Source organism: Lepidochelys olivacea, assembly GCF_965140295.1.
Source record: "Lepidochelys olivacea isolate rLepOli2 genome assembly, chromosome: 1".
Taxonomy (NCBI): Eukaryota; Metazoa; Chordata; order Testudines; family Cheloniidae; genus Lepidochelys; species Lepidochelys olivacea.
In genome coordinates, this window is record NC_140411.1 from 146,170,939 (window position 1) to 146,198,548 (window position 27,610).

Genomic DNA, 27,610 nt, shown 5'->3' on the forward strand with positions numbered 1-27,610 from the left:
GATCGGTTCGCTGTCCACTGCAAACCCAGGAGGCTTCTCTGACAGTGTGCTTGCAGATCAGTGATCAGAAGAGAATGGGCTAACGCTGACCTGAGCTGCTGCTGTTTGCCAAAGGGGGGCAGGACTGCCATTTTCAAGAGTGGATTGCAGATTATTCAGACAGAGAGAACAAAGGAGGTTGCCCCTTGGAATTGTGGGATACTTCTGGGACCTCAGTGATGCGGGGCTGCAGCTACATTGCAAAGCAATAGGGCTCAGACTCAGGGTCCTGGCTTGACTCAGACTTGGACCCTGATGCAATTGCAATGTAGACAGAAGGGGGTTTAGGCTTGAGCCCGCACTCAAGCATGGGCATGTGTTGGAGTGCAGACATACCCAGAGTCACAATTTCTTCGCTGTTTCTGTTTCCTGTTGGGAATCAGATCTGCTACTAGCTCTGACCAAAGCTCTGAGTTGCAAGGCTTCACCCACTTCCCACCCCCTTCTTCTGGGGAACTACTAAGCACACAGTTCCCACTCCCGCTTGAAGCAGAGGTGCAAAGAGGCTGCTTAAGGCAATGTGTGTGTAGTCTTATTTCCCCTTATGCTTCTGTTGGCCACATCATTCCAGGCCACAATCTGGCACAAAGCTTTTTGTGTAGGAATTTACTGAAAAAAAAAAAGCGCCTCTGAAAGTAAAAAAAAAATACACAAGATTTTCTACCATGGCCAGTGGCAGGGTCATGCCAGATGGCTGAGACAACTTCTGTGTGTTAGCCACAGAGAGAGAGAGAGAGAGAGAGAGAGAGAGAGAGAGAGAGACGTAGCAGCAGTTTTGTAAGAATTTATATAAAACATTATGTGATGGGAACAGCAAGTTGTATACCAGCAAGTTGTATGCAGCAACCTCCTAGGAGTTTGTGTGGAAGAATTCCCTTCCTGTTGCACTTTGGAGCATGTGCTGTAGAAGCTTGCAGACGTGAATTAGCGCAGAGCTCAGCCATGCTAATGATAAAGTACTTAAAAAAAAAAGTACTTATCTGGGTGATCACTGCAACCAGCTTTGCTTCTACAGCCAGAACATCTGAGGAGCTCAGTAGGGTTAGTGGCGATCCCTACCACCTAGAGCTGTGTGAAGCTGTTAAGCAATCCAAAGTCCCCAAACCACCAGGCTTAAGCTTTTCAGGGAGTGATCGTACCTACTCCAGCTAAGCTCCTTAAGTTTACACGGTTGTGGAAGCCAAGTGATTGCAGCTCTCCTAATGTCTTTCAGCATTACGTTATATGCATATAAAACTTGAAGTACTGAAGTGATAAATTGGCTGCACTCTAAGCCCATTTACTTCTACAAGCCTAATACTTTAAGCAGTTCAGTAACGTCAAAAGTTACTTTTAGGTCCAGATGCCTGATGAAGCTTCTATAAAGAGCAGAGTTCCGATGGTCTGTGGTTCTCCTTGGCTTTCACTGCCCATTGCTACTGACTAACATACAGATCATTACTCAGCAGCATCCCTAATAGAGAAACCAGTCAATAGGGGTGAGAACTGTTAAACTTTTTTTAGTTTGTTTCAGATCCATTTTTCTTCAGAGCTGTGCTATGCAAACATGAATTTGAAAAATGTTAAACAGTAGCCATCCTTAGGGAGGAGGGGTTGAAACACCCTATTCACTTTATGAAAATGGGTTAAATTCTTGTAATTTGAAACGTATTTGTGCTAAATAGCTGAAATCAGAGCAATAAATTCTTGACCACCCCTACATTAACATGTTCAAAAGGAAATGTTATTTGTGTGAAAACATAGAAGGGTGAAAATTAGATTGAGAAAAGGAGTTTGGAACAGTGCACAAATAAAATGGGCTTTCTGGCACTGTGGAAGTGCACTCAAAGATGTGAAAAATCAAGCTGTGTTGCTTCTCTGGCTCACACATCCTCATCAACAACAAATGTTCTGCAACTGGAACCTGGTTAACAATTCTATTGGTAAAGAAAAGAATCCAGTTCACTCTGTCATAGCTTTATTGACAATGCAGAGCCAACAGGAGCATGAATAAAAACCTATTTTTAACAGAGAAGAAAGCAAATCTAATTCTGAATCAACACACGGCACAGATTTGTTGAGAAAGGAGATGCTATTTTCTGACCATAAATCCTTACTCATAAATCATTCATACCTTCCTTCTTCAGATCAGAAGCCATCAGGTGTCCAAGAAGAAACAGGAGAAAAACAGGACAGGTGATATATAGTTTTGTTTAGACAAGCAATGAGCATGTCAGGAACATCTTTCAACGTGGTCTTTGATTGGTGAATTATGAAATGTGAAACTTGTACAATTCTTAGATATAAAAGCTATAATTATGTGGGATGTTGGCTTTAAATATTGAGATTAATCTCTCCAAAAGTTTCCAAATTCAGAACCAATATGGACTGATCATGAGATTTTTGGGTGGAAACTGAATGAAAAATCAACAAATCCCCCCCTGCAACCAACCTACAGCCACAGAAGTATGTATATATGTGTGTGGAGAGGATAGAGGTAGAAAGTATCCTGTTTGGAATGGCATGGGAAAGACAGCCTGGGAACTCTTAAATTTGCTCTCCCCTGTTTTCTGTGGGTGTTTGGCACCTTTGTGGGCTTGGTAGGTCAGCCAGAGTGGGGGAGGCTGCCGGGATGGGGATGAACACCAGTGTTGCCGCTCATTAGCCCAGTTGAACGATGCAGTGGAAACCTATTGGCTCTTGTACACCTCAGAGTAGCTTTTATAAGTCTTTCCCTTCCCTGAGGCACCATTTGATGCTCTTGGGATAGGAGTTGGATTGGATCTGTATGCAAGATATGGATGAGACACTTGCTGCCTTTTGGGACTGGAAAGAAAGTTTTCCCTCACTGGTAGATTGCCCTGGGAGCTACAGTGTTTGGGGTTTTTTTTAATTGTTTGTCAGCAGTCGTAGAGACCTTGTAAGTAGGTTAGGCTGTTGAGGTCAAAACTGGGCAGGTGTTCATTTAATACCAGTTCTCTGGTAAACTGGAATTGGAATCAGGAGCAGAGTAAGGCATCTCCAAAGGAAGGTGGGGAAGGGATTGAGGCCCTAGTGTTTGGTACAGCAAGGAACCACCTATTTTTCCACATTCCTACAGTTCTTGAACAAGGGAAGGACTTGATGAGAGAGGGAGTAGTTGAGAATGATAGTGTTAGGACCAAGTTAATTGATTTGGAGGATGATGGTGAGCAGCCTTCTCCAACTTGGTACAAATTATTAAAGGAAGGCTGACCCTTGTAAGAAGTGTTATTGCTGACAGTTTCCCAGATGCGTTAAGTTCATAAAGTTGATGCCAAATTAAAGCACATCCTAGAGTCTTGTCTTGCTTTCTACACAAATAAAAAGGGCGATGACAGGGTGTAACCAATGAATCATGAGTTAAGCTGTAGTGTACTCAATGGGAAACATGAGTAAATGGAATCTACCCACTTCACAGTTGGGGAATATAGAGTTTAGTTTAGGTTAGTTTACTCACTTCTTGTTTACCATAACATCACTGAAGTTAGGTATAGTTATTCCATATGGCAGGTAGACATGGTCTCAACTCAGGCCCAAGATACAAATATCCCTGAATTTGGCAGATTTTCAGACTCTAGATCCAGATCTGAATTTTGCAGCACCTATTTGCATGAATGGAAAAAAACAAACCCATGGATTTGGTCCCCACTGTACTTGGGGGATTTCAAATACAGATTTGAATTTTGCAGCTGTAATAGTCATATTTCATCATTTCCTTATTCTGACTGCTTGAATGCTTGCCTGGTTCCTAAGGCAGTGAAATCTGGAGAAATAAGCATAGGGCTGGGGATTCAGAAGGTCCTGAATTCTATTTCTATCCCTGCCATTGACTTGATTTGTGATTTTAGGCAAGTTGCTTCACCTTCTGTCTCAGTTTTAAAGGCTGTAAAATGGGTATGGTAACAACTGATATCTGTACTATCCTTGGAATATATAAAATACTACCTACATGCTTATTATTAATATGTTTTGACCTCCTCAGCCGAAAAATAGGATTTATTCTCAGCTCAAAATAATGGCAAGAATATCAAATTCTGCCTAAAGAAGGAAACAGAATGAAGGAATCAACATAAAACTCTACTTCCAAATCTTGTCTAATGTGCCATCTACAGCTTTGTTAAAGAGGATTGTATCCAAATGAATTGTGCAAAGTAAACAAACTGTCTTCCAGCTAAGAAATCCACTTGACCCATGGATCATGCTGGTTTGTCACCAGCTGGTGACTAGCCAAAGCCTTGTCTGACATCTACATAGCATGAGCTTTTAGTCAGTAGATGATTGATTGATCCAGATCAATTCAATAATGAAAAAAAAACTGTAATCCCCCTCTGGATAACTAGATGAATAAAATTCTATTATAAGGATATCTTGGAAACAATCCTGCCTTTCCCACTTAGTTACAGAGTGGAGAATCTGATGGCAACTCAAAATCAGTTGGAGTAGTGAAACTAGGCCTCACTATAAATCGGGCCTCAAACAAAATTGGCCAAATCTAGACACCACTCACATGGGCCATCGATGCCACTAGAACTATAGCGGTGTAAAACTAGTGTTACAGCATTAGTGTTAACAGAATTAAGTGCTATAGCTGTTCTAGATAAGACAAAGAGGAGCTATTGCACTTTACCACATTCAGAAGTCTTTTGAGCTTTGTGATTTCCATACTGGTCCACAGGCTCAAACTTTCCTGCCCTTGGCATTCTGCCAATGCCTAATAAGACTCAGTTTTATTTCCAGGTTGAACTTGCTGTACTCCCTGCAGGCAAATAACTTCCTGGGGTGAAAAGGTACTTCCTTTCTTTGTGAGTTTAAGATAACATGAAAACCACTATCTTCCAGAATTTCCTATCCATATAAGCTTGTTGCTGTGTGACAGGTAGCCATTGTGATAAAAGTGTAGAGTCAGACAGCTTCAGTTTTTGAGATACCACATACTAGTTTTGCCTCTCATGCACTGTAATAGTATGGAGATGGAAGCTTAGAAGTAGAGACACTTTCTTTTATTCTCATTGATGCTACAGCTTTGTTACAGAGCTGTTGTTAACAAGTCCTCTTTTGCTCAAGTTGCTGAGTTAATTAAGGCACTCATTTGGGTGTTGGGTGTTTGACCTTCTGTTAAGCAAACATTATAAGTGCTGTGCCGCCAGTTATTCTGTCTTGAAAATTACAGCTCACAATGCATGGGTGGCTTCCAAGACCCTAAATTCATAAATCAGGGCATTTTTCAATACGTTCTATGTGTTGCACACTAATTTCCAGTGCACTCCAGCAGCTACACTCTCTCTAAAGTTACTGGTTAGTCTCTAGTCACTGGGAAGCCCTCATATTTGCTTAAATAGAACAAATAAATTACAAAGTTATTTTGTGTGGTTTTCTTCCCTTTTGCCCAGTAAAAATTTCTCTTTGGATAGAAAAACTTCTTTTTAATTCATTCCAATAAAAATGAACAAATACATTTATAGGGGAAAACTCTTTTTGTGAAACTCAAAATGTTTGAAATAATGTTTGGGACCTCGTACTACACTGAGATCCACCCCACTCTATTAGATATATATTTATGCAGTTAATATGGGTTTTCCATCTCTTCCCCACCTAGATGCTTAATTTCCAGCTATCAAACACCTGTCTGCCATAATATTAATAAAATCCCACATATATATATATATAGATTGTCTGTGTATGTGTGTGTGTTGTTCCTGATTCTGCTGAAGAATGGGCCACATGCCTGCTAATATCCTTAAAATGGACTGAAGGGGATTCAATTTCACAACTTAAATAATGAACAAAATATTTGTGTTTCTCACTGTTCTTTCATCTTCTCTATTTTCTATGATGTTTGGATTCTTTCCCCTCATTCTTTTTTACTTGTATATTTTAGTAAAATTCACAGTTTCATACAGTTATTCCACTGATAGTATGTTTTGCATGAAAGAATACAAAAAATGTAAAATATGAATGTTTATGTAATCCAGCAACTGGACTGATTTAATATATTGATATATACCATCTATAAAAATAAGTAAAGAGTGATGAACATTTACTCCTAAATGGTTTTAAAGAAAGGCAAATACTACTCAACACATGATCTTGGGATAAGATTATCATCTGCTCAGTGCAACTCTGCAGGGGAGTAAGAGTTGTGCTGTTGGCAGGCAGAGTTGTAGGAAAGAGATCTTTATTGAGAATGCACAGAGGCCTGTGTTTGTCTGGTAGTAGCCTGGTTACCAGCTTACTCTTGACATTCAGGTGTCCCACAAAAGTAGAGCCCTCCGGAAGTCTGAACCTCTTTGATCTTCAGGTCCGCTCATCATACTCCAAGCCCCTGACATAGGCTACCCACATTGCAGGGAGAAATCAGCCTCTGTAGCATTACTTCCCCTCCTGGACAAGTGGATGGGGAGCAGGTAGAGATTTGGCTCCACCTATGCCATGTACTTGCCAATACAGATGAGCCAGGCAGAGGTGAAGTGATCTGCCCAGGTAGACGGCTAGAACAGATTATTTACTTCCTGTGAAAACAGAGGCCAAATTGTGACTCTTAGAGGGAAAAAATACCCACCTCAAGCAGAGTTCTGACCCGTAAAGGGAGAAGTGCCAGAGACTCTATGAAGTCCACTTCTAAGGCACTACTACCCCTTCCCCAGGATGTTAAAGTAGTCACTAATGAGTAAAGAAAAACTCTGTTCCTCAGAACTCCCCATAATAATAAATGCAACAACAACAAAAATTCTTCGATTACAATTCTCACTCACTCTGTGGCTTACGGGATGTACCTCTGAGCATTACCATAGAATCACACAAAGTCTTTGAACAAGAGGACTTGAAGAAATGTAATCATGCACTAAATTCTTTGTGAAATGGAAAAATACAAGAAAATCCAGCTTCATCCAATCCTATGCTGCTTTCAGATTAATAGCTGCTACTTATTTCTCCTTTTTGGGGCTGGCAGCTTTTGTAGCATTTTCTGAGAAACAAACAAACATACCAAATGAAACCAACCTCCTTCCCCCCATCTTTTCTACAGAAGTAGTAGGGTTGTGTATCACTCAATTCATTTCACTCCAGAGTCCTGTTTATTATGCTTCTAAATAACAAGAAACACACATTTGAACAAATGCTGATGGTCTGTTTTGAAATGTTAATTCCCACGTCATTCCGATGCACTTCAGTACTTTTTAACAAACTTGCTGGGATCCAGAAATTACAGTTTATGGTATTGCTGGTGATTCAGGATTTGTCTTTTCATAATTTTTATGCAGGAAGTGATATGGAGTGAGATCCTCAGCATTTTAAGGCAAATAAATCTAACATTTTGGGTGATTTTTTAAAAGGTCTACTGCTACTACGGAAAAATGTGTGCACAATCGTGTATGTATTTACTACAGATGGAGGGCAAATTTAGATCTATAAATTCTGCATGTACAAACATAATTGTACATGCTAAATGAGGCACATTTTTGGGACTGGAAATAGGTCTCTGTGTACTGGAAATTTAGCTACCATTGTTAAAAAAAATGTAGGCTTCTCACTTGACACAGTTCTCTTCATAAAAGTCAATTATCCATGAGTTACAGATCCAGAGATGGAGATTTATTTTCTTTCATTTATCTTTCTGATCAAGTACTTGCTGTCCATCACCAATGCTGAGATAGCCTCTGCATGGTTTGTGCAACAGAAATGCCTTGTTTAACACTCTCTTCACCTGTTGTCTTAATCATTTCAAAAGATTCATTTAGTCACATGTGAAGTCACTACAAGCTTTCAGAAATGGATTTTTTCAGGTCAAGATTTCATGTCTGCATACCCAAGTAACTAATGCTACTCACAGAGATAAAAGATCCATTAATTTTTCCTTTCTAGTAACTTAAGTTTAAAAAACTGTCCCTATATAGACAAGGTTTAGGCCCTGCTCCTGAAAGCTGCTCTGTGCAGGCATACAGATCCACACTCTTGATAGGAGGGCCTTGTAACTGAGGGGAGGAAGTAAGCTCAAGGACACAGCATGGTGCTGCCCAACTGCTATCGCCGAGGCTGAAATTGCTGGAGTAGTGTGGGCTGAGACTGCCCTCTTCCCTCAAGGAAGTAATAGCTAATTTTAGGGCAAAGCAGGCTGGGAAATGTTGCCAGCCATGATAGCTATTTTTGTGGGCCCATCTGGCAGGAAAGAAGATGAAGACTGTTAAAAGATAGGCTCCTCACAGTCTGTGAAAAGGGAACTAAAATGGAGAAGTGGCAGGCAGAACTTCTTGGGAGCAGAGAGGGACCAGGAGTCTTGAAAGCCTGGCACTACCGGCTTCTCTCAGTGCCCTTCTATTTTATATCTCCACTTTAGACTTTTGTTTTAATGCTTTCCCCCCCAATTTATAGCATCTCATTTTGTGTAAAAGGACCACATTCTTTTAGTAGAAATCATAAGTCTGCCTTTTAGTTTGTCTCCAAGTCCCTATCTCTCTGTTCAATTTTTGGAGACATCTTGGCATTCCAGTTGTGTGGGTGCTAAAATCCACCTATCCACTATTTTTATTTAAAAGAAGCAAGTGAAATAAATCTATAACAACAAAGATGAGGTTTGGTTTTTTTTTATTGTTTTTAAAATTTACCAGAATAGTATGAAGATAACTTCTCTGCACTTGATTTGAATCTCATGCTTGCCTGTTCCCATCTTTTCTTAACTAAGTTCAGTACAATTCCCTCTAGACCAGTGTTTCCCAAACTGTGTTCCGTGGAGCACTGGTGTTCCGCACGATGTGAATAGGTGTTCCATGAAAGAATCTAGAATTTAATTTTGACTCTTGCACTTGATTTTTGTTCTTCTTTATACACGCTTTCCAGTTAGAAATTGTTAGTTCAATTTATTTTACATTTGTATTTTTGCTTTGTTTTATAAAATAAAATATATGTGAGCATAAATAATGCAATTTTTTATTTGAAACCAAACGACTACAAAATAATATTATAAGTGTTCCGTAATAGACTAAAAAGTGTTCCGTGGCCAAAAAGGTTTGGGAAACGCTGCTCTAGACCCATGCGCTTCCCAAATAGTTTTAGTATCTAGCTTGCTCACTAGGTGCTTTACCCCCTAGATTCTAATAGCTCTTTTTGTAATAAATTGGAAATTGTAATAAATTTATTTTACTTTAAAATTTGGGCAAAGTGCCTCCCTTGCAAGGAGACAATAAATCCCTGTGCTAATAGTCTGAACAATCGTTTGTCATCTGTGAAATTATGCTGAGAAACAGCTGACAGAATGGATCACTTTCGGCTAATAATGGCAACGTTCCGCTTTAAGCAGAGAAACTATCCACAACCAAGCTCCGCTAATGGGTATATGTCAAAAAGTATGTAACGGAAGCAAAATTTCAGGTACTTTAGATAACCCTTTTTCCTTCCCCAGACATCTGCTTAAGGTGATGAATGAGAAGCTGCCATTCTTCTATATAATTAGTCTGAAAAAATATTTGCTGGCAGCTGACTACACTTCCTAGTATTGATTACCTGGAAAGGCCAGAAAGAGTTCATAAAAATGCTTTTGTAGTTTATTATGCCTTCTAAATAAAAAATGGTAAGGAAAGAACCTGAAAGAAACCATGGGAGCAGACTCAGTCAATTAAAAAAGATGAGAACGAAGAAAAGTGTGTGAAGGGGAAACATTTATAATGGCTGCCCAGAACAATGAGCAGCCTTGCTCAGCCTAGCTAGTTATGTGTCAAGGATACATCAAGTACAAGAAACAAGGGATCCCAAGTGAGGTCACTAATGGTAATCAACAGAAGGTCTTATCATCACAGGGCCATTGGGAAGTATGTCTTCTGGATTGCTTGGGTGGACCCTTGACAAGTATGGAAAAAGTAAAAAAATAAATAAAGCAAAATGTGAAAGTAATGGATCCAATAGAACTATGGACAGAAAAAACAGAGGGGCTGTTTCTCCACTGTCTTGTGGAAAAATTTATAACTGTGCAAAGTGTATAAAGGGTATAAAATGCCACCATCATAATAACTGAAAGGAGAATTCAGGTCACTTGGTACCAATTTACACTAAGAAATATGTACTATAAAGGCAATTCTGGAACGATCTGTCATAAGCAATAAGCAATCCATGACATCTCCTCTTGGTCCAAATTTTCTTTCAGAGTGCTGTCTTTTATCACTTAGACGTACTTTAGAAACCTATTGTTCTAGGGTAGGAAACAAAGGGTTGAGGAATAAATCACTAACACTTCAAGAAGTAGATCCCTAGCCTTTCACTTGCAAACATTCCTCAGCTACAAGCCCATGATCTGTTTTTCACATTATATATGCTTTTCTCATGCAGCTGTAGATATTTTTCTAAACAGAGAAGGCAAGTGTATGGAAGGCAACTTACAATTCATCTTGAAGAGCTTTTATGATATCTAAAGATGCCACACCTCCTCATGCTGTTAGCAGCTGGCGTGGTCTTCTGTAATTTGTACCAGGGGACAGGCCTCAAGCAAAGTAGTCTCAAGATTGGACTTCAGGAAGGGAATCTTTGAGCTTCATCATATTACTCCAGTTCTTTCCCAGCTGCTTTGGGTTCCTATTCCTATCTAGGTAAAATTCAAGATGTTGATTTGGGCCTGTAAAACCCAGCATTCATAACTTTGGTCTTAGCTACTTGGTAGACTGCCTCAGGTCAGAATTAAATGTAGTTGAGCTAATTAAAAACATAGGAGTGTTGGAGGCAGATCCTTCTAAGAGGTGAGCTCTTTACCCTGGTTTGACAGAACTAGATTTGTCAAAGGGCATGTGACAGGCTTATTTTTTTCCATAGGCTTTTCCATGATGAAGGCGTGCCTGATCTAGGGGTTGTACTAGGGGAATATTGGTTTTCTTTGACATTTTGGCTTGAAGTATCTGTTTATAGGAAGTGATGTACATCATGGGGGCATCAGTAGTGGGCACATTTAATCAAACTATAAATAAATTAAAAAATCCCGAGGCACCAAATTCTCCCAGTAAATTTTACAAATTAAAAATTAAATCCTTAGGCACAGACAGTTTTCAAGTTATTTTAATAAATTAAAAAATAATTAATATTATGCGCCTGGACAGTAAATTAATGAAAAAAAATGGTTAAGAAGAAAGATTTGCATTTGTATGTTGAAATTAACCAGAGGTAAAAGAAAGTCTGTTCTGATAAAAGGCATGACCCCTGATTGCATGCAATTTACTCCCCTCATTACATGAAACGTTTCAAAATGAGCCCCTCATTGTTCACAGACTTTTCATCTCGATTCCTTCTCAGTGCTGCTGATTTCAAAACTGATGAAGTTCTGATAAGTCTCAATAAGTTCTAGTATTTTAACACAAATGGGAAAGCTGAGCAGTCCTAGCTACATTGTCTCCTTAGTAAAGGAAATAACGTTTTTCTTTGAGAGACTCCACCCCCCTATGATGATGGCTTTTCAAAGGAGATACTTAACCCTATGCCAACAAAAGGAAGCATCCCTGAAGCAATCCTATATTTTGACTGAATTTTCTTCCGTCCCTGCCATTTGGAGGATTTGACTATTACACCTATTTGTTGTTGTGGTTCAATGACAAGACAGCACAAAGCTTTAAGCAAGCAAGCAGGCTGGTCTGCTGACGGGCTTCTGCCTGTCAGCTTTTCCACCCTCTCCTTTATTTCTCTTCCCCCTGTGCGTTACATACTCCAACCGCAAAATGAGACAACAAAGGAAATAATATGACTTTGATTAATATTCTTATTTACCAGCCTTTATTTACTACAGTCCTTGCTTTTAGGCCTTGAGGCCAGTTTAAGGAAGCTTCCCACGGTTCATGTCCTCTGGGCGACTTCCCATGGTCCATGTCCTTGGACGGAGCAGTGTATGCACTGCTCCTACACAACACTCAGGGTGTGCCCTGAATGTTTCCGGGTGCATGAACTCTACATGAACCCTTCAATCTGTTCCTAGTGTCTTCATATGAACTTGTCCTTAATAGGTATTACTTGTTGTTGAGTATGTAACTCATGGTGTTGGGGCAGAAAGTAGCTGTTGCCATTAGTGGTGGTCACTGGCAATGATACACCTCCATCATATCTCATCTTGGCTTACTTGGACAATGAGTTGGCAGGTATGCTTGACAGGCTTTGTGTCTCTGTCTCATATAGTAGGAGCAGAATTTTGCTTTCTCCAAAGGATAGGTACTAGTCACAGCCTTCAAATGGATAGATGGAGGCTGGTTGGTATATATGGTAAAGTGACAGCTCAGTACTAGGACTGAACTCCTGGTTTCTGATCCTGCATGATGATGTGCCAGGATCAAGATGGTAACACATTTAAGTGTCTTAATTTATTGAACAATAACATGTCTCACTCCATACAACTGTAGGACTCAGTATAAATTATGTCCAGCTCTCATTTTGGACTGAACACAAATGCTACTTTGTTTGGCAGATCTTGGAGCTTTGTGAATTTTGGAACAACAAACAGTCTGTGCAGAAGAAACAACTGGAGGCAGAACAAGATGACAGATCCCTTTATTTAATTTATTTAGACTTAAGGTGATAAAAAGATGCCTATCCAAGCCTCTCGGCTCCCTAACACATTAATTAATTATCCAATGCAATATAATCTCCCCAGCATTAAAACAATGGTTCCAACAGGAACCTTGCCAGCCAGAGACCTTCAGAAATTTATTTCCACCCTGTTCACTCTTTATTTGAACCTAATTTAGAGATGGATATATTGAACTATATGAACGACAAACTGTTGTTGTAACTAATGCCACGTGGATGAAGATGACTTTTCATTATTTGTATTATTGAAGCACCTAGGGGCCCTAGTCACGGACCCCACTGTGCTAGGTAGAAACACAAAACAAAAAGACAGTCCCCCAAGAGCTTACAATCTAAGTATAAGACAAGAGATAATAGATGGACATGGGCAGATGGGTGGAATAAGGAAACAATGAGAAAATACAGGGTGTGGTCTTAGCACACCAGCAGACTAACTGTATGGAAGGTGTTGCTGAAGGTGGAAGATGCAGTACTATTTCTATGATAGAAGCCACTAATGCGTCTTTGCCTTGAAGGAAGACTAAACTGAACTCTAAAATCATTCTGACTAAGAAGGTCTAAGTAGCTTGGAATTTAATATGCTGAAAGAATAAGGATGTCAATGTTGGCAAGCAACATTTGGTCACATTAACATATTGAACTAGGGAATTTATATTCATTTACCATCTTCTGCTTCTCTGAATTTGACTGAATTTCTTAGTTTGGCAATTTACCTAGTTCAGCTCCTCCCTCCACTACCTCATACGCTCACTCCAGGGTTGAAAAACTTTCTGGAGTAGTAGGGTGATTGCTGTGGACCACAAACAAAGAAGTCAGGTTTTTAATATTTCAAAGTGGAGAACACTGGGGTAATAACAAAAGATCTGAGAGAAATGATGTTTTTTAAAGAAGACGTGGATAGAAAAACAAACATCACTAAAGCACCTGTAAAAGGAAAACCATTAGAACAACAGGAAAGGTAATATTTACAATACATCCAACAAGATAATTAAACAAACTACATTAGACGTCCATTTTTGTACTGAACAGCAGAATATAAAACTTAATGTGGGTATAACAAAGAATCACTCATTTTACATGCAAACATTCCATATCAATCCAAAAGCCCAGAAAATATAAAGTGAGCACCAAAAAGAGTGAAGATAAAAAAAATGAAAGCTGTTTGTGCTTGAGGATTTCCTTTCTGCCCACTAAACCATTACATCAGAAATACATGCATACTACCTGGGTAAGCTGAAGTATTCTGCTTCACTGATTGGCTTTAGAAGAATTCTTTGTTTATATTTAGTGATTACCAGAATATGTATTTATGAGTATATAATAGTAGCATAACCACTGCTGTTCATACTTTATACTCTGCAGACCTTAAAATATAGCAAGAAAATGTTCTACGCTAAATTCTATTAAATTTTCATGCATTTTTATTGATGTCCCCTATTAGTACACATAATTTTAGTGGAATTTTTTCAGTTTCTTCAGGAAGCAACTACACAATGTGCACAAATAATGCTGCATAGAGTGGTTCATCCCAAAACTCAAGCTGAACCCCAAACAAAAGTTTTTAAAAATCTGGTAAAATATGTTCATCATAATTCATGTTGAACATCTCTGCAATTCTGAGCTAAGTCTAATAGAACCCTAGTCAGCCCTTGTGATTAGCTTAGGAGCTGGCTGAAAGTGAAGTGAAATGTTTCCCTAGTCTTTCTGACCATGTAAAGCCCCAGTGAATTTGCAGGTAGGTTTCAGTAGACCTGGGCCCAGAGGAGCACATCAACTACCTAAGATAAAAAACATTTATTGGAGGGATTTATTAGGAGACGGATAGCTCAGTGGTTTGAGCATTGGCCTGCTAAACCCAGGGTTGTAAGTTCAATCCTTGAGGGGGCCATTTAGGGATCAGGGCAAAAATTGGGGATTGGTCCTGCTTTGAGCAGGGGTTTGGACTAGATGACCTCCTGAGGTCCCTACCAACCCTGATATTCTATGAGGCACGGGGAGGGTTTTGGATTGTCAAATGGGGTGCAAGAGAAGGTAGGGGGCGCATCTTGGAAGTTTATGTTTCTATCTGTAGGCCACCCATTACTGTAGTATCTCAAAACATTTAATGTATTTATCCTCACAACATGCCTGTGAGGTAGGAAAGTGCTATTATCCCCATTTTACAGATGGAGAACTAAAGCAAACAAAGTCTAAATGACTTGCCAAAGGTCACACAGGAAACTTGTCTTGGAGCAGGAACCCAGGTCTAACCTCTAACCACTGGGCCATTATGACCAAGGACAGCTTGATACAAACTGGCAGAGGACAGAGGGTATCTAAGTATTCCAGGGATCCCCTGGGTCTGGTGTTTACATTCTAACTCACCAAGGGTGCCATGTAAAGTCTCCACTGAAAGCCTGTGTCACACTGATCATCCTCATTTTTGTGAAAAAAAATATATTTTTCATATATATATGAAATTATGTTCTTAAAGCCTTGACATCTCTTAAGATACGTTCCACCAGACGGGAGGTAGGAGACATTTATATCCCTCACTCACCATTGTGTGTCTTACAATGGAAGTCTATTTGCATCCTGAGTCAAATGTTAATGAAGAGATTGCAAGGACTTCATGAGAAGAAATTAACAGAAAGAACTGAAAGGCTGGAAGGGGAAGAACTGGTGAAGAACATAGGACTGGTGTAATATACCTACGGATGCAGAAGGATGCCTTGGTATCCTTCATCTGGGGAGACAAGCTGCCAGCTGGCTTTGTCTAATTCTTCATCCTGGTTGAAAAATGCTCTGGGAAGGACTTTGGATAAACAGGACTTTATTAGAGAAGAGGGCATTTTGTTAGTTAAGTTCAGGCTCTAGAATGCATGTTATGATTTATGTGTAACCTTTGTTTCCATTAATCCTATTTGCTTCTTCACAAATCTCTATTCTTTGTTAAATAAACTTATTCTTGCCTTCTCTATAAACAAATCTAAGTGCGGTGTGTAAGCGGAGCTGGGGTCTAAGATGTAACTAGTCAGCCACGGTGTGTGGTTCCTTTGGGAATAACAGGTCTGGTAATTCTGTGAGTGTCCAGTGGATAAAGGGCTGGACATCACAAGGGGACACTTTCAGGACTCGGGGGTTGTAATGTGTCCTATCACTAACTTGCACAAGGAACAGCGGCACCTGTGTAGGCTGAGAGGACAGTGCTTGTGCTGCACGTGGCCAGGGATGTCAAGGAGCTGATCCCTGGCAGTACACACAAGGCTTCTTCATGCTACAGGCAGGTGGTAGCGAGGTGCCTCACAACCCTGGGCACCCCTGGGAAGCATCACAGCTATCCTTCCTCTCTTCTTGCTCACTAAAACTCCACCTTTCTTGCTTTCTTGATAAAACTGAAATTTCAGTTTGTACTTCAGAAATTTAGGATGGTAGATACCAGACATCCTCCATCTATTTTGTTCTTCCTGGGAATAAGACTTGGCCAAATGCAATAACACTGACTCTATTTGCTACGCAAAACAGTTATGGAGATTTTCACACACAGAGAGACTTAAAAGGAAAATTATTTCTTCTGATAAAGGGGAGAAAATTGAGAAACATTTCTTTTTCATAATGACTGGGCATATATTTCACTTAAAGGATAACTGCATCCCTGTCCTTCACTCATTCTCTAGAGGAATGAAGGTCAAGGTCAACATAAGAGATTTGTGTATATATATTTTTTTAAAGAAAGGTTTTGGATGATGAGAAAGACCCCTCCTCTGACTATAGCAAGCACCAGCCCTACCATGCTGTCTGAGAAGAAGCATCCCGGAACCAAGTTCTTTAGCAATTAGATGGTGCAGTGGAACAGAAAAAGGGACAATTTACTTCCAGCGAAGGGATGTGGGTAGAATTAAACTCCTCTCACCTTCAGGGTTCTGTAATTCCATAAATCCTGACTGCAAAGTGTATACAGCCCCCTTATCCCAGTTCTGCTGCAGTCCAAATACCAAAAGAATTGCCATGTCAGTGAAGCCTTGGCATAAACAGAAGGAGCTAAAATTCCTTTACCCATGGATAAGTCAGTATTTGCCCTTGGCAGAGCAGTCATGTAGATAATTTAAATCAGATCGACTGTTGCCTACCATGCTGACTCATTTTACACCCACTTTGTACAAGTGTACTTCATTACAAGGTGCAAAGCCCACATGCTAACATTTGCAAAAGCACCTAAGTCCCATTTTCATAAGCGATTTAGACATAGAAGCCCATGTCCCATTGACTCACAATAAGATTTAGGCTCCTGAGTCCCCGAGGTGCTTTTTAAGCAATAATTTGCTTACTACCATTGGTAAACTGTGAATGTTTTATGGATATTTTGTTTGTATGCTTCATATACCTCATATATAATGTCTTGTTTCTCCTATTGGTTTTATGAGTCTGGTCCTACTGAATCATCCAGGGACACTGGGACTGAGTTATTTCAAATGCTGTAATAACTTGTATAATTACCTCTGAAAGAAGATAGCAAAATAGCATATCAGAACACCATTAGTTTATCTATGTGTGTCTGTTTTGTATTCCTGTGGAACAGTGTATTTATTGCAAAAGATTAAAAAAAAATTAAGAAAATAAAAAAAAGCTAACCTCACAATTTTTAGCTTTGATGTATGGAAAGTCAAATAAGCAGATTAACCTTGGCAAAAGAAGAAAAGATTTATTTACTGGTCAGTTTTGTGTGTGTTCCAGAATGTTATACAACTGAAGATTGCCTTGATCAGCATATTCAGCCAGCAATAAGCAGAAAAAAATGTGTTTTGGATTTAAATATTGATTCTGCATATACACCCTTGTTTCAATTCAACTAACATGCTTAAAGTTAAGCATGTGGGCAATTGCTAGTAAGATTGGGCCAGCACCCCAATCCATTTAAGAAGCTATTGTAGGCTCCACTTTATTGTACGGTAAATTGATGATGTCTGAAAAAGTTTGTTTCCATTTGGTACAAATCTCAAAGGTTAGTTCCCATTTTGATTCCTACCCAGATGGAAGGGGGTCAGGGCAAAGGGTCTATCTGTCAAACTATGGTGCAGATTGTGGCAGCTAATTACTGCCCTGTATGGAGGCAATGCTGAACAGAAGAACAGGGAGGCATTGTTCTTCTTGTGCACAGTGCCTGCTGCCGGCAGATGGAGCATGCCTGCAGTTGTACCCCTAATATAGTGAGTATTCCCCTGCAGGACTAGCCAGCTCGACTTCTGAAGTGGCTTGTACACACCAGGGGCAAAATCCTGGCCCCACTGAAGTCAATGGGAGTTTTGACATTGACTTCAGTAGGATCACTGTTTCATCCCAGGAGTTGCAGGAAGGGAACAATCCCCTGTACATCCTTTGTGACTTTTATGGCCCATTGCTTTGAACAATTTGCCCCCATCTGTATAGTATGTGCACCCCATAGTGATTTCCCTCAAAATGCTGGCCAAACTCCTTATAAGGACTGCAGTTCAGTATGAAGCAGCCTTTGGCAGCCTATTCCATATGTATATTACCCTAAGGGCCCCACCCCTGCTTTCTGTTCAGATCTTCATAATTTTCCCCAAACTAGCACCACTTCAGTACATTTAAAATAAGTAAAATACTCTTAAATTTCAGTCTTTGGGTCAATGTTCTTTGTTACTTTACTCCTTGAGTGCCACATGGGTAATACTGTGTGGTTATCAGGATTTATTATTATTTTAGTTGAACATTGCGGTATTGCCCAGAGCCCCTGATAAAAATCAGGTTTCAGTTGTGCATGGTGCTGTATAAACTCAAGTGTAGACATGGGGTCAAATTTTTAAATGCCTATGTGACTTAGGAGCCCCAGTTGCAGTGACTTTCAATGAGATTTAGGGCCGTAAGTCTCTTTTGAAAATGGTAATTAAGCACTTCTGAAAATATTATTCATGATCTCTGTCATGAAGAGCTCACAGCTCTAAGAGAAGTGGCAGTGACTGGCTTTAAGAATGTTTATTATTCCTTGTACTGAGCTGAGTGGTTACCCTGGGATCCAGTTTTCCTCTCTCTGAAGTAAGTGAGTGTTCCATCATTTATACTTCAGTGGAAGTAGGATCTGGGCCATACATAGGAATAGTGAAAACTGAAGTAAAACTGGAAGCACTGAACACCCTTTTCTATGGATTCAGGGTTTGGCAGACACCTAGTTAGATCCTGTATTGCAAAATGAATATGTCTTAATTACTGTGCATGAAGTACACATGGTGTCCCTGAACTTCTCAACTGCTACCAGGAGACAAGGGCTAACTACAAAAGTCTGAATAGTCAGATTCTGCTCCTCTGGACACATCTGGAGTAACACCACTGATATCAGTGAAGTGGTTCTAGATTTACACCAGGATAAGAGAGAGCAGCATTTGACTCAAAAGCTTGAAATCCATCCAGCACAGAGCATATTTATGGGCTACTGACTGTCTCACAGGGGTAGAAAAATGGTGCTTCTTAACTTCCATTCCAGATAACTAAATCCTAGAAACAAGGTCTAAATTACTCCATCAAGGGAAAGTGAACAAAGAAAAGTAGTAATTCAACAGACATGGGGAAGAAAGAAAAAAAAAGGGCCACGGATGTCTTTGGTTTTCAGGCTGTTGGCCTAAAGTTAAATAACATTGTAAAGCTATAGAATAACTCTAAGCCTTTAGCATTTCCCCTTGCTGAAAACAAAGGGAAGCAAACTAAGCTCTAGTGAGTTTCTAGCCAACATTATTCTTATAGTAGTAAAAACAAACCTGCCTCAAACAGTAACAATAATTACTACCAGTATTTGTATTCTAAACCTGCATACTAAAATGCGAAAATGGGCATCCATAAACAAGACATATTGACAGAGCATAATTTAAACTATGGGTCTTTGTGCATAGTCCCAACGATTTGAGAAATGCATCACTCGACTGAAACATTCAGTGTTTCTGTCTCATAATTTATTCATGTCCCAAAGCCCTGACACTGCTAAGAATCAGAAACCTCGCTGTTCTTTATTGCTTTAATCAAGCAATAGTTGTGAGATAGCTAAAGGCAAGTTGGCAGCTGACTGGAAAATAAAGGTGTCTTGAGGGACTGGATAATCCCCACTGATTTTGCAGACCAAATACGTATGAAAATGGATTCACTGCATCAAGTTGTACAAACCTTAATATGCAAGAGAAGAGAGATGAAGAGTGATAGGCTGAAAACAAATTACAATACTGTGTTTCCAAAATGTTCAAACTAAAACAGAGAAAAAGGTCATTTATTTTCCTTTTAAAGATCTTAGTATAGTAACTGGAGCTTGGCTACAGGGTGATGTATTGGTGCTTTGCTCTGAAGAAAATTTGATACTTTATGTCCAGCAGACGATAGCTGTATAGAGGTTAGCCAGACACAGACAATAATGAAGTATGCTGGGGATGGCTAACCAAGCATCCCCAGTTGGCAGGCAGCTAAGCTCTATCAGCCAAAGCCAGTTAAAAAGATTTAGCAAGAAGAGGAGCCGTTGTAGACTTTTACTCAATACAAAGAGCCTGAGCTTGTTGCCACTGCACTACTACCATAAAATATTTTTCTGATAGTCTAAATCAAGTGCAACTGTAAATTTAACATCAGTTTCCAGTCAATCTTGAAGCCATTTTTTAAAATACACACATTTTGCTGTGTGTTCCTTGGCTGTAGCTGAGGATCGGAGCCAAATGGCCAGTAGTGAATTTAGATTTAGTGGGGCCCTGTGTGCAGCTTCATTTTCAGGGCTCCCCCCTCAGGGCCCAGCCAAGAAAAAGAACATTCTCTCCTATGTCCCCCCCACCCCATTTTTCGTTCTTTTTTTCCTTCATCCTCCTCCTATATTATAAGTAATGGGAAGTAAATGAAAATAAAGTGAGATACCTTGATTGGGGCAGGGGGTTGGGGTGCAGGAAATGGGTGTGGGGGCAGACTCTGGGAAGAAATTTGAGTGCTGGGTCCAGGCTCTGGGCTGGGGCAGCACTTACCTTGGGTGGTGCAACTCCCAAAGCAACCAGCACGCACACCCTGCCGGCAGCGGCTCCTAAGTGGGAGTGGCAGGGGATTTCCGTGTGCCACTGCCCGCAGACACCACCCCCGCAGCTCCCATTGGCTGCAGTTCTCTGCCAATGGGAGCTGTGGAGTCGGTGCTTGGGGCGGGGTCAGCATGTAGAGACCGCCACCCCTCCCCAGGGGTGCAGGGACATGCCAGCCACTTCCGGGAGTGAAGCAGCATGAGGGAAGGAAGCAGAGTGGGCAGGGAACCACTTTAGCCTTTTTGCTGGCATGTCTCTGCATGCCCCCGGGTGGGAGGCAGTGGGTCTCTGTGTGCTGCCCAGGATGGGGGCAGTGCATGGAGCCGCCCCCCTCCCCCCGCCAAGGGTGCACAGAGATGTGCCAGCAGCCAGCTGCTTCTGGGAGTGGTGTGGGGCTGCTGGCCATGGCATATAGGCAGCCTGCCTGCCTAAGCCCTGCTGCGATGCTGGCTGGGACTCAGGGCCGGTTGTCAGATATTTGTCCTGCATTTTGGGGGCCCCACTGTCATTGTTTCATGGTAAATCTGCTTCTGCAAATGGCATTAAAATATCTCCGGACTATTCTCTATACCTTCCAGAATGCAGCATAATAACATGCTTGCTTTTTTGACCACTCCTATGCCTGGTGCACATGTCTTCTTTGAGCAGACCACAGTGGTACTTTGTTGTTTATTCTGTTCATATTGTTCCTTATCATGCATTTATTTACACTGAATTTAATCTGCCAAGGGGTTGTTGACCTGTTTAGCTTAGTCATGTCTTTCTGTAGTTCCTCACAGCCTCCTCTCCGCTTGAATAACCTAAATAAGTCTGTGCCATCTGAAAGCTTTTACACTTCACTATTTAAGAAGTAGGGTGATATCAGCACTCTAAAAAGGTGTAAAACTCACCATCATCTTTGGTTTGTTTGTAACACTCTACATGCTTTGATACAGATGGTCTTCAAACTGAGAACCCTGCTGACCACATGGCTACTAGAAATCGCACAAGATGGATGTGTCTCAGGCATGAATTTCAAAGGTGGGTAAATGTAATGAAAGCATGATAAAAAAAGACAGGATTAACAATGGAAACAAACTGGATTTATTATTACAAATGAATTAGAAAAACAAATATATTTTAGGCATGATGTTGCTGATTCCAAGAATAAGCTTAGAACAATCAACTAAATTTTAAAAAGACTGCACTTTGCTTTTCATGCTTTTGGCACCTTCAGATTTGCAAGCTCCAGTCTTATGTAAAGATCATTCAGTGGTCTTCCCTTTAGCTTTCCTTCAGCCTTTTGGATCCATGGCCTCCCTTGAGATATTATATTTTCCCCTTTGGCACTGACTGAGTACACCAGTGCTCATGGGAGATTTCTGGATACCCTATCCTAATGGCATTTTCAGTCTTTCCATGGTGCTTTGTAGTCTGTAGTGTACAGTCTGTCCCTGCCACACACCATTTCCTTTCCATCAACGTCTTTGAATCCTGTCTGCAAAAGTTCTGTGTTGCTTTGATAATACTCCTGTCAAGGTTCCTTCCCCACTCTGAACTCTAGGGTACAGATGTGGGGACCTGCATGAAAACCCCCTAAGCTTATTTTTACCAGCTTAGGTTAAAACTTCCCCAAAGTACAAACTATTTTCCTTTTCCTCTTGGACTTTATTGCTGCCACCACCAAGCATCTAACAGATATATAACCGGGAAAGAGCCCGCTTGGAAACATCTTTTCCCGCAAAATCCTCCCCAAACCCTACACCCCCTTTCCTGGGGAAGGCTTGATAAAAATCCTCACCAATTTGCATAGGTGAACACAGACCCAAACCCTTGGATCTTAAGAACAATGAAAAAGCAATCAGGTTCTTAAAAGAAGAATTTTAATAGAAGAAAAAGTAAAAGAATTACCTCTGTAAAATCAGGATGGTAAATACCTTACAGGGTAATCAGATTCAAAACATAGAGAATCCCTCTAGGCAAAACCTTAAGTTACAAAAAGACACAAAAACAGGAATATACATTCCATTCAGCACAGCTTATTTTCTCAGCCATTTAAACAAAACAAAATCTAATGCATATCTAGCTAGATTACTTACTAAGTTCTAAGACTCCATTCCTTTTCTGTTCCCAGCAAAAGCATCACACAGACAGAGAGAACCTTTGTTTCTCCCCCCGCCTCCAGCTTTGAAAGTATCTTGTCTCTTCATTGGTCATTTTGGTCAGGTGCCAGCGAGGTTATCCTAGCTTCTTAACCCTTTACAGGTGAAAGGGTTTTTCCTCTAGCCAGGAGGGATTTTAAAGGTGTTTACCCTTCCCTTTATATTTATGACAACTCCATTATTTACTCTAACCTAATCCCAGCCACTGTGATTTTTCTCTCCATAATCTTTTCATTTTTGTCATTCTCATTCCTCACTTCTATTTGAGTTAACACTCACTTGGTCATGAATACCTTCACCATGCAGACAAGCTTCCCTCCTTAGGAGACATAAGGGAGGAACTTCTGAACATTCCAGAACTCCATGATAAAACCCTATGGAGAAAATATAAGAGACTTTCCTTACATTGCCTTTTCATCATAAAATATAAAATAAGGTTCCTCAGTAGGCTTGTAAGAAGAGAAGATTTCACTAGAGTAGACATCAGTTCAAATCCGCTGAGGTCATACAGGAGAAAGGAATCTGTTGCTGTTATCTGAGTATCATAAGAGCATAAGAACGGCCATACTGGGTAAGACCAATGATCCATCTAACCCACTATTTTGTCTTCAGACAGTGGCTGGTGCCAGCTACTTCAGAGGGAATAAACAGAACAGGGAAATTGTCACGTGATCCATTCCATCATCCTGTCCCAGCATCTGGCAGTCGAAGGCTGAGGGACACCTAGAGTATGGGCTTGCATCCCTGATCAACTTGGCTATAGCCATTGAGGGACCCATCCTCCATGAATTTATCTAATTCTTTTTTGAACCCAGTTATAGCTTTGGCCTTCACAACATACTCTGGAAAAGCATTCCAGAGGTTCATGGTGCATTGAGTGAAGACTTTCTTTTGTTTGTTTTAAACCTACTGCCTATTAATTTAATAACACTTCCTCATTCATATTCTCCATATAATTCATGATTTTATACACCTCTATCATATTCCCCCTTAATCATGTCTTTTCCTCACTGAACAGTCCCAGTCTTTTTAATCTCTCATCATATTGAAGCTGTTCCTTAATCATTTTTGTTGTCCTTCTCTGTGCTTTTCCCATTTGTAAAATATCTTTTTTTGAGATGACCTGAACTGCACACAATATTCAAGGTGTGGGCGTACCATGGATTTATATAATGGCATTGTCTATCCCTTTCCTACTGGTTCCTAATATTGTTAGCTTTTTTGACTGCTGCTTCACATTGAGCAGATATTTTCAGAGAACCATCCACAACGATACCAAGATCTTTCTTCAGTGTTAACAGCTAATTTAGACCCCATCATTTTGCATATATAGTTGGGATTATGTTTTCCAATCTGCTTTACTTTACATTTATCAACACTGAATTTCATCTACCACTTTGTTGCCCAGTCACCCAGTTTTGTGAGATCGCTTTGTAAATCTTCATAGTCAGCTTTGGACGTAACTATCTTGAGTAATTTTGTATCATCTGAAAACTTTACCACCTCACCATTTACCCCTTTTTCCAGATCATTTAGGAATATGTTGAATAGCACAATACAGTCTCCTGGGGGACCCTGCTATTTACCTCTATTTACGCTTCCTCAGCTCTCGTCCCCTAAAGCCCCTACTCTACTTGCGCTATATTGATGACATCTTCATCATCTGGACCCATGGAAAAGAAGCCCTTGAGGAATTCCACCATGATTTAAACAATTTCCATCCCACCACCAACCTCAGCCTGGTCCAGTCCACACAAGAGATCCACTTCCTGGACACTACAGTGCTAATAAACAATGGTCACATAAACACCACCCTATACCGGAAACCTACTGACCGCTATTCCTACCTGCATGCCTCCAGCTTTCACCCTGACCACACCACACGATCCATCGTCTACAGCCAAGCTCTGCGATACAACCGCATTTGCTCCAACCCCTCAGACAGAGACAAACACCTACAAGATCTCTGTCAAGCTTTCTTACAACTACAATACCCACCTGCAGAAGTAAAGAAACAGATTGATAGAGCCAGAAGAGTTCCCAGAAGTTACCTACTACAGGACAGGCCTAACAAAGAAAATAACAGAACGCCACTAGCCGTCACCTTCAGCCCCCAACTAAAACCCCTCCAACGCATTATTAAGGATCTACAACCTATCCTAAAGGATGACCCAACACTCTCACAAATCTTGGGAGACAGGCCAGTCCTTGCCTACAGACAGCCCCGCAACCTGAAGCAAATACTCACAAACAACCACATACCACACAACAGAACCACTAACCCAGGAACTTATCCTTGCAACAAAGCCCGTTGCCAATTGTGCCCACATATCTATTCAGGGGACACCATCACAGGGCCTAATAACATCAGCCACACTATCAGAGGCTCGTTCACCTGCACATCCACCAATGTGATATATGCCATCATGTGCCAGCAATGCCCCTCTGCCATGTACATTGGTCAAACTGGACAGTCTCTACGTAAAAGAATAAATGGACACAAACCAGATGTCAAGAATTATAACATTCATAAACCAGTCGGAGAACACTTCAATCTCTCTGGTCACGCAATCACAGACATGAAGGTCGCTATCTTAAAACAAAAAAACTTCAAATCCAGACTCCAGCGAGAAACTGCTGAATTGGAATTCATTTGCAAATTGGATACTATTAATTTAGGCTTAAATAGAGACTTGGAGTGGCTAAGTCATTATGCAGGGTAGCCTGTTTCCTCTTCTTTTTTCCTACCCCCCCCCCCCCCGATGTTCTGGTTTAACTTGGATTTAAACTTGAAGAGTGGTCAGTTTGGATGAGCTATTACCAGCAGGAGAGTGAGTTTGTGTGTGTATGGGGGTGGGGGGGATGTGAGAAAACCTGGATTTGTGCAGGAAATAGCCCAACTTGATTGTCATGCACATTGTGTAAAGAGTTGTCACTTTGGATGGGCTATCACCAGCAGGAGAGTGAATTTGTGTGGGGGGGTGGAGGGTGAGAAAACCTGGATTTGTGCTGGAAATGGCCCACCTGATGATCACTTTAGATAAGCTATTACCAGCAGGACAGTGGGGTGGGAGGAGGTATTGGTTCATATTCTCTCTGTATATATAAAGTCTGCTGCAGTTTCCACGATATGCATCTGATGAAGTGAGCTGTAGCTCACGAAAGCTTATGCTCTAATAAATTGGTTAGTCTCTAAGGTGCCACAAGTACTCCTTTTCTTTTTGCGAATACAGACTAACACGGCTGTTACTCTGAAACCTATTTAGATGAAGAGGTGTCTTTAATAATTAGGGGAAATCATTTGGAAGAACTAACTAGGGCTTTGACTGCTCCTCTATAGTGGTGGTCACAGCCCTCCCCCTCTGTGTGTGGCGGGGAAGGGAAGGATGACTGCCTTTGATTCACTAGTTTACAGTCTTGTGGTCTTGTTAAATCCATTGTTCTCTTTGGATTTCCATGTACAGCAGTGGTCTAAGATTTATTTTAGTCATCTGCAGCTGGCATGGAGGTTGTACTTTTCACCTCTGATGCAAATCTTGTCAGTCAGCCACACCTTTGTGACCTGCATCTTGAACTACTGTAATGTGGTTTATTAGAAGCTACTCTTTCCAATAAACTAGAAATTTCAACTGGTACAGAATGCAGCCCTCTGCTTGATGGGCAATACTGGCCAAAGTGAACTGTAGTGGTTTGGAGGTTGTCCCTCCCCCTCCAGCTCAGAGGAAGCCCACTCCACCTCACTGGGTCACTGTGGGGTCAGCCCAGTCACAGTGGGAGCGTTCGCAGATTGAGGGCTGCTGTCTAGTAAGCCCTGGCCCTCAAGCAGGGCAGAGCAACAAATAGTCTAGGGGCTCAGGCTCTCAGGCAGGGTGGGGCACCAAATAGTCTGAGGGCTCAGACCTTTCGGCAGGGCAGAGCAACAAACAGTCTAAGGAACTCAGGCTCTTAGGTAGGGCAGAGCGATAGGCCAGCAGTTCTCAACCAGGGGTACATGGACCCCTAGGGGTACGCAGAAGTCTTCCAGGGGGTACATCAATTCATCTAGATATTTGCCTAGTTTTACAACAGGCTACATAAAAAGTACTAGTGAAGTCAGTGCAAACTAAAATTTCATACTGCTCAGTATACTATACGCTGAAATGTAAGTACAATATTTATATTCCAATTGATTTATTTTATAATTATATGGTAAAAATGAAAACGTAAGCAATTTTTCAGTGATAGTGTGCTGTGACACTTTTGTATTTTTATGTCTGATTTTGTAAGCAAGTAGTTTTAAGTGAGGTGAAACTTGAGGGTATACAAGACAAATCAGACTCCTGAAAGAGATACAGTCACTCTGGAAAGGTTGAGAACCACGGCGATAGGCAGTCTTTTGCCTGGCCTCTGACTCAGGCAGACAGACAAATGCAAGCCTCTTGGCCGACAGGGATAGGCAGCCACCCCAGGGGTGGGGCTGGCATGGGGGCAGGGGAAGGCAGGTCCACCTTACTCCACTGGATCCCAGCCCAGTGGCAGAGGGCTCCACCATGGGGTCAGTGGGGATCCCACCAAAACAAGCCTATCCTAAACTCTGGTTTCCCTGGGCTATTTCCTACCACAGTCTGGGGAGGGGCTCTGGTGTCCAGGGGTCCTCCCTTTCCTCAGGGTATTCGGCTGCCAGTAAGCTCAGCAACTCCTCTCCAAGCACTACCCAATTTGGTCACACGGCTGGAGGGCTGCAGCAGGCAAGAGGCGTCTGTTTCCTTCCTTGGCTTCTCCTCAGTTGAGCTGGAGGCCTCACCTCTGATACTTCCTGTCCTGCCTCTCACCTTCTGGCACAAGGGCTGGGCCCAGTCTGACTCCACCCACCCAAGC